Source organism: Helianthus annuus, chromosome 9, assembly GCF_002127325.2.
Source record: "Helianthus annuus cultivar XRQ/B chromosome 9, HanXRQr2.0-SUNRISE, whole genome shotgun sequence".
NCBI classification, from domain to species: domain Eukaryota; kingdom Viridiplantae; phylum Streptophyta; class Magnoliopsida; order Asterales; family Asteraceae; genus Helianthus; species Helianthus annuus.
The window spans coordinates 127,353,901-127,362,812 of NC_035441.2; the positions used below are offsets into that span (position 1 = coordinate 127,353,901).

The 8,912-nt window shown below is 34.2% G+C and overlaps 2 long non-coding RNA genes across 4 annotated transcripts; both read left to right on the forward strand.

Moving 5' to 3' along the window:
- Positions 1–329: 329 nt before the first annotated feature.
- LOC110878592 lies at positions 330–2,374 on the forward strand. 2 transcript variants are annotated; one of them, XR_002558095.1, is made up of 3 exons: positions 330–488; positions 1,795–1,880; positions 2,217–2,374. It is a non-coding gene; the product is annotated as an uncharacterized LOC110878592 (long non-coding RNA). The 2 variants fall into 2 exon arrangements; XR_002558094.2 differs by lacking the exon at positions 330–488 and having other exon boundaries at positions 1,717–1,880.
- Positions 2,375–3,426: 1,052 nt separating this feature from the next.
- On the forward strand, positions 3,427–8,666 carry LOC110878593. 2 transcript variants are annotated; one of them, XR_002558097.2, is made up of 3 exons: positions 3,427–3,629; positions 7,518–7,603; positions 7,940–8,666. It is a non-coding gene; the product is annotated as an uncharacterized LOC110878593 (long non-coding RNA). The 2 variants fall into 2 exon arrangements; XR_002558096.2 differs by lacking the exon at positions 3,427–3,629 and adding an exon at positions 6,060–6,214.
- Positions 8,667–8,912: the final 246 nt, after the last annotated feature.

Below are 8,912 nucleotides of genomic sequence, written 5' to 3' on the forward strand. Positions count from 1 at the left end.
ACTACAGGACGGGTAAAATACAGTTAGTGGTAAAACTTACCCGGTAAATTTTGGGATTTAAATAAATAAATCTAATATTTGTCAAAAGGATGAGAAATACTTTTAGAAAGCAAAGTATATAATGGCCCGAGATTTAACGGGACTTAAAATAAAACGGGTTTAGAACAAGATAAATAACTAGGAAATAAATAACCTAGTACAAGTCTTGTAATTAAGTGAAAGAACAAAATACTCAAATTATAAACCAAACTAAAGTGGAGGGGCTTATGTTGTTAAAACCTAAACTTATATTATTATGTTTAATAAAGTAACAAAATAAAACCAAATACACCATTTTAGGTGTCTGGTTCGATCAAACAGAAGGAGGAGGGCGACCCCCACTCTCAAAACCCTAGCAACTCACTAATCTCACAAATTGAAGGCTCAAACCAAGTTAAAATCGAAAATCGAGCATAGATTATTGATCCCCATTGCAAGGGGGTTGTAAGGTATGTAAAATTTGATGTTAATTCTTTGTTTGAAATTCTCATGAATTTGGGAAATCTGAAATTTGATGATGCATGTTAGCTATTTGGTTAATATAGGGATGATATAGTATCTAGGAGTAAAACCTAGACATCAACATGTGAAATCATGCCTAAATTCTGGAAATTTCATGAGTACATTGAAGGTCATCCATGGATTTTGTGAGAAAATGATGAACACTAGGATGTAGAATGCTAATCTAGTGTAAATTGATGCATAGAAACTGATTTCTGAAAATATGATGTGTAGTTCATGAACACTAGACTTAAAGGTTTGATTAATTGATGTTAACTTTGGTAAAAAAATAACTAGTTATGAACTAGTTAGTAAATATGTAAAATTATGCACACTAGTTGTTTGTTAAAATGCCTAAATGAAAACTAAAGTGCTGAAATAGATGATGTTTTTGACATCTCTTAGCCTACAATCACTGTGTTATAGGTTTCAAACCATTACCAAGAGTTTAATAAGGGTTATAGCCATGAAAATGGGTTGCATTTGATGGTTTGGGTCGAATTTGAAAGGAACCTAAACATGATTTCCGTAGCTTTTTATATGGATTTTGACTAATCTTAAAAAAATCATATAAAATCAACCGTTTATCCGATTTGGGTGTTCTATACCTTTTCGGAAAGCTTATGAAGTAAGTTTTTACTGTTTTCAATCATAAGAAACAAATGTGGTTGTTAAAGAGGTCAAAACTCTGATTAAAACTGCTGTTCAGAAAACTCAAAAGCTGGTTAAAAAATGAAAATATAGTTGCTGTGCTGATTTTATAAAAATCATATAAAATCATAGAAAATTCGTTAGAAGGTGTACCTTATATGCTTGCGAAGGTATTGAAGTTTTCTACGATCCTTTTTGGAACATGTTAATCTAGTTCGGAATTTAAATGGGTCATAATGGTCGATTACAGCAGCTGAATAGAAAATCGCTGCACATTAATAATGTTATTATTAATCCGGAAAAAGACATATGATTGCGTATACTTGTTCAGTCATGAGGTATTTATTGTTAGGAACAAGTAACACTTTATATGACATGCTTAAAGTGTTCAAAATCACTTACTAACTAGTTTGTAAAAATAACTTGACTAACGGGTCAAACGGTTAGTGAATGGAAAGAATTATGACAAAATAAATAAATAAATAAATAATATAATTGTTGAATAAATAGCATACTATGGTGAATAAGTGTGTGAATCCATAAGGTGTGATGGTCATGTTAATGGTTGACTAATCTAATCATCTTGTGGATATGATATGGTAGTTTGACTCTGACAAGCTAGGTAGGAGCTTGGAAATGAACGGGTCAAATGGATACAAGTTCAAGTATGAAGCTCGCAAGGATGCAAGGTAAGTATAACTTACACTAGTCACATATTTTAGAATGTTCTTTTGTCGTATTGACCACGAATAAGACAAATGGTAATTTAGTCACACGTTGACAATAATCGTTAGTTTTAAAAGACGCTTTCCCGCGTAAGACATACAGAGCCGAAAGTGGTAATAAACGGTTTATAAATAAAATGAGCATACGGTGTTAAAAGGAGCGAGTCACGTAGATGGGATGATAATAAATATTATCTCGCAAAGATAAACGGTCAATTCGGCCAAACGGGTCAAAAGGTGTAGACATCACCTTTTGACAATATCGACTAATGATTCTGGTGTCGAGTTATATATTCACAGGAGTAGATATCCAATGGATACTCGCATCGCTCTTAATTAGCAATTATAAAGCAAGGTATTAAACCGGGTTAGTAAGTTGATCCGAGCCAGGTATGTATAATAGATTAACTCATCATGTAGAACTTGAAGTTCTATGAAAGTTAGGCAAAATAAAAAAACGGGCATTCGGTTACCTTAATAGGTAAACCGAAGGATTTAAATTATAGACAGAATGTTTTGAAAACAAGAATTGGTTAAAAATGAGAAATTAGAATCAAACAACAGGTTTGTTTGATAAAATCACGAACGAGTCAAATTTGGTAAAAAGGGGTAATAAGCCGAAGACTTAAAAGTCTTAAATTTTGTTAATCCAGATGTTGGGTCTTGACTGCATTTGATGGAGGTTCAATTTACAATCACGTAGGAAGAAACGGTAGGTCAAACGGACAAGCGGATTAAAGGTTATGAAGGTTTCCGTTTTAGAAATCGGCAAACTTGGAAAATCTTGCAGAGGCCACCGTAAGTTACGGTAGCTACCGTAACTTACGGTAGCCTTAAAAATCTTTACGCCTTAAACCCACTGAGTTACGGTGGAAGAATCAACATTCAGGGGCTACCGTAAATTACGGTAGCCACCGTAATTTACGGTAGACCCTGTAACAAAATTTATTTTAATCAGTTTCGTTTCCCAGAACTCGTTAGACACGTTTATAACCCCCGTAAGACTAAAGCATTTCTTGTTTATGAAATGTAGGTACATTTTGGATGCCGGAAGACGATCAAGCTCATTGGAGAACCGAACACGATAAAGATACATGCTTCCGCACAGTGACCCGTCGTAAATTTTAAACGACGAATTCATCTACGTTATGTGGAATAACTTATGATTTGTAAAAGTTTTAATAAACCCATATTTTTATAGTAAGTTAGTCTTATCTACACAACTAAATGTTGGTAATTACATGTAAAACCGTTAAATAGTAATTAGGGTGTTACAAGTTGGTATCAGAGCTCGTGGTTAAAGCGTAAGGGGTGTTCGCTTCGAGGCTTGATCGCAAATCCGGTAAGTGCATGTATGCTAATGGTTTAGCGTATTAAAGTGTTGTAGACAACACATAGGGTTACCGTGTAATACACATTACCCCAAATAAATGATTGATATAGTTGACAAAAATACGCGCGTTGACGTGTATAGTAGAAAAAGCCTTGTATTATAATACAGGCGATTATTGAAGTTGATATTACTAACTTTTGTGAATATCTTGATTGAAGGACACTTGCATTTAAAGATGACAAGAGTTGAACAAATTAAGGATATGGTAGAGGAACGGTCCGAAGTATGACGATAGGAGCATGCTCACTAAGGACTAAATCGCGTAACGACTGCGAACAAGGTTAATGGCAAGAAACGCCCGTCGGGGCAAGCATTACCAGGTGCGTGTTTTTAAATATAATCGCACAATTAGCAATATGCAACAAACAGGTAGAGAATGATCGTTGCATAGGTAAATTAGAAACTTGGAAAAACCTGAACAGAAATACATATCCAGGATATAATTTCCAAGAAAACCGAATAGAGGCGTTACTTACATAGGGCGTGATGTGAAAACTATAAAAAGGTCGTGTATGTCATGTGTTAAATCGCTTACTCTGGCCAAGTAAGTAGTGGCATATGATACCACGAGTTTCTTATAGCGGACACATTTACCTCCGATGTAGTAAGGGCGGAGTGAATGGGACTAATTAAAAAGTACCCAAATGAAGCAGATAAGCAAAATGTTTGATAATAAGGTAAACGCACAACCGAGTGACGGAAGCGTATTACATCAGGATAATGAGCCCGAATGAAGGGACAAAGAAGCATGTAAAATAATTCAGACAAGTATTGGGAGGGAGTGTACTTACACTCGAACCCAGAAAACACAAGCATGAAAAATGATTTAGACAAGTATTGGGAGGGAGTGTACTTACACTCGAACCCAGAAAATACAAGCATGAAAAGTGATGTAGACATGTATTGGGAGGGGGTGTACATACACTCGAACCCGGAAAAATATAAACATGTAAAACAATGTAGACATGTATTAGGAGGGGGTGTAGTTACACTCGAACCAAAGAATATAAACGTGTAAAATGATGTAGACATGTATTGGGAGGGGGTGTACTTACACTCGAACCCGGAAAATATAAACATGTAAAACAAGGTAGACATGTATTGGGAGGGGGTGTACTTACACTCGAACCCAGAAAATGCGAATATGTCTCTAAACGGGTTGTTTTTGTAAAACGTCAAACTTGAGGACAAAGTCGGAATATAAAAATGAAGCGAAGTCTTGATGCATACTGGGAGGGTTGCAATAATAACGACTTCGGTGAATCACCCGGTTGATGGGTAAGAATTAAACACATGCGTAAACCAAGAGACGTGAACGCGGGTTGAAAAAAAAATCAAAGTAACTTGGATTACGAGTTAGGACTATAAAATCTCGTATATAGAAATTGTGAGTAAATATGTTCAACTATTCGAAGTCGAATGGGTTGAATAAAGAATAAAGTTGATTGTTTATTAAGTGATGGATTTCACATTAATAGGTCAAACATGTTGAATACAATATAACACCGAATGGCACAAATGAGCGCTAGCCAGATAAAGGTAGCGTTAAATGCAAGAGAATAATGAGCCCGGTAATGGGATATAACCAAATAAGAATAAATTAGGGACTGTCAATATCCTGGTATGGATAATTGACAAAAGTTAAAGAGAAGATCCTAAAACTAAAACTTCGGTTTTAGTAAGAAATAATGTTTTTACAAACATAAATTCTGATAGGAATTTAAATAGTAAGCATGAAAGATACAAGTCTTGACACTGATAGGCGCAAGACGATATATTCGAAAGGTGATATTTTCGAAAATGAAATTTTGATATAAATTAAACATGATGTAACACAATCACGGTCAAGAAATATAATGTGAAGTAGAATCACATTATAACCAAGCAAGCGGTAAAAAGTAACTGGACTAATAAGTCTAGTTAGCGAGACCGGTTAAGGCCAGCAATTCAAATCAATAAAATTTGACTTGCTTGTAAGCGATGGATTCGGTATAACTAAACCGAATGAATAAATCTGAAAAACAAAAGAAATTATTGCTGAAAGTGAAATATTTCACTAAAGACCTTTAAACGGGTTAAAGTAACGGATTCATAAAGAATTCGATACTATATGAAAGCAATGGATATCGCTAAGTTTACTAAACCAGTGGAAATAACGAGATTACGTTATTTCAAGTTGCACTATGTCGTATGAGTTAAGAAGACAATTAGTAACCGAAAAGATGTTATCATACTTTTCTGGTAATACTAACTATTGGATAAAAGCACAAGTAATGTGTAAAAGATTTCGCGGATCGGATACATTGAGCTAAACTCAATAAGTTATGTAAGAAAAGGTTTCGAGGACGAAACCTCTTTAAGAGGGGTAGACTTGTAACGCCCCGAAAACGGGTTTGATAATCAAACCACGTTAATACTACAGGACGGGTAAAATACAGTTAGTGGTAAAACTTACCCGGTAAATTTTAGGATTTAAATAAATAAATCTAATATTTGTCAAAAGGATGAGAAATACTTTGAGAAAGCAAAGTATATAAAAGGCCCGAGATTTGACGGGACTTAAAATAAAACGGGTTTAGAACAAGATAAATAACTAGGAAATAAATAACCTAGTACAAGTCTTGTAATTAAGTGAAAGAACAAAATACTCAAATTATAAACCAAACTAAAGTGGAGGGGCTTATGTTGTTAAAACCTAAACTTATATTATTAAGTTTAATAAAAGTAACAAAATAAAACCAAATACACCATTTTAGGTGTCTGGTTCGATCAAACAGAAGGAAGAGGGCGACCCCCACTCTCAAAACCCTAGCAACTCACTAATCTCACAAATTGAAGGCTCAAACCAAGTTAAAATCGAAAATCGAGCATAGATTATTGATCCCCATTGCAAGGGGGTTGTAAGGTATGTAAAATTTGATGTTAATTCTCTGTTTGAAATTCTCATGAATTTGGGAAATCTGAAATTTGATGATGCATGTTAGCTATTTGGTTAATATAGGGATGATATAGTATCTAGGAGTAAAACCTAGACATCAACATGTGAAATCATGCCTAAATTCTGGAAATTTCATGAGTACATTGAAGGTCATCCATGGATTTTGTGAGAAAATGATGAACACTAGGATGTAGAATGCTAATCTAGTGTAAATTGATGCATAGAAACTGATTTCTGAAAATATGATGTGTAGTTCATGAACACTAGACTTAGAGGTTTGATTAATTGATGTTAACTTTGGTAAAAAAATAACTAGTTATGAACTAGTTAGTAAATATGTAAAATTATGCACACTAGGTGTTTGTTAAAATGCCTAAATGAAAACTAAAGTGCTGAAATAGATGATGTTTTTGACATCTCTTAGCCTACAATCACTGTGTTATAGGTTTCAAACCATTACAGTTTAATAAGGGTTATAGCCATGAAAATGGGTTGCATTTGATGGTTTGGGTCGAATTTGAAAGGAACCTAAACATGATTTCCGTAGCTTTTTATATGGATTTTGACTAATCTTAAAAAAATCATATAAAATCAACCGTTTATCCGATTTGGGTGTTCTATACCTTTTCGGAAAGCTTATGAAGTAAGTTTTTACTGTTTTCAATCATAAGAAACAAATGTGGTTGTTAAAGAGGTCAAAAATCTGATTAAAACTGCTGTTCAGAAAACTCAAAAGCTGGTTAAAAAATGAAAATATAGTTGCTGTGCTGATTTTATAAAAATCATACAAAATCATAGAAAATTCGTTAGAAGGTGTACCTTATATGCTTGCGAAGGTATTGAAGTTTTCTACGATCCATTTTTGAACATGTTAATCTAGTTCGGATTTTAAATGGGTCATAATGGTCGATTACAGCAGCTGAATAGAAAATCGCTGCACATTAATAATTTTATTATTAATCCGGAAAAAGACATATGATTGCGTATACTTGTTTAGTCATGAGGTATTTATTGTTAGGAACAAGTAACACTTTATATGACATGCTTAAAGTGTTCAAAATCACTTACTAACTAGTTTGTATAAATAACTTGACTAACGGGTCAAACAGTTAGTGAATGGAAAGAATTATGACAAAAAAAAATAAATAAATAAATAATATAATTGTTGAATAAATAGCATACTTTGGTGAATAAGTGTGTGAATCCATAAGGTGTGATGGTCATGTTAATGGTTGACTAATCTAATCATCTTGTGGAAATGATATGGTAGTTTGACTCTGACAAGCTAGGTAGGAGCTTGGAAATGAACGGGTCAAATGGATACAAGTTCAAGTATGAAGCTCGCAAGGATGCAAGGTAAGTATAACTTACACTAGTCATATATTTTAGAATGTTCTTTTGTCGTATTGACCACGAATAAGACAAATGGTAATTTAGTCACACGTTGACAATAATCGTTAGTTTTAAAAGACGCTTTCCCGCGTAAGACATACAGAGCCGAAAGTGGTAATAAACGGTTTATAAATAAAATGAGCATACGGTGTTAAAAGGAGCGAGTCACGTAGATGGGATGATAATAAATATTATCTCGCAAAGATAAACGGTCAATTCGGCCAAACGGGTCAAAAGGTGTAGACATCACCTTTTGACAATATCGACTAATGATTCTGGTGTCGAGTTATATGTTCACAGGAGTAGATATCCAATGGATACTCGCATCGCTCTTAATTAGCAATTATAAAGCAAGGTATTAAACCGGGTTAGTAAGTTGATCCGAGCCAGATATGTATAATAGATTAACTCATCATGTAGAACTTGAAGTTCTATGAAAGTTAGGCAAAATAAAAAAAAGGGCATTCGGTTACCTTAATAGGTAAACCTAAGGATTTAAATTATAGACAGAATGTTTTGAAAACAAGAATTGGTTAAAAATGAGAAATTAGAATCAAACAACAGGTTTGTTTGATAAAATCACGAACGGGTCAAATTTGGTAAAAAGGGGTAATAAGCCGAAGACTTAAAAGTCTTAGATTTTGTTAATCCAGATGTTGGGTCTTGACTCCATTTAATGGAGGTTCAATTTACAATCACGTAGGAAGAAACGGTAGGTCAAACGGACAAGCGGATTAAAGGTTATGAAGGTTTCCGTTTTAGAAATCGGCAAACTTGGAAAATCTTGCAGAGGCCACCGTAAGTTACGGTAGCTACCGTAACTTACGGTAGCCTTAAAAATCTTTACGCCTTAAACCCACTGAGTTACGGTGGAAGAATCAACATTCAGGGGCTACCGTAAATTATGGTAGCCACCGTAATTTACGGTAGACTCTGTAACAAAATTTATTTTAATCAGTTTCGTTTCCCAGAACTCGTTAGACACGTTTATAACCCCCGTAAGACTAAAGCATTTCTTGTTTATGAAATGTAGGTGCATTTTGGATGCCGGAAGACGATCAAGCTCATTGGAGAACCGAACACGATAAAGATACATGCTTCCGCACAGTGTCCCGTCGTAAATTTTAATCGACGAATTCAATTACGTTATGTCGAATAACTTATGATTTGTAAAAGTTTTAATAAACCCATATTTTTATAGTATGTGTAGTCTTATCTACACAACTAAATGTTGGTAATTATATGTAAAACCGTTAAATAGTAATTAAGGTGT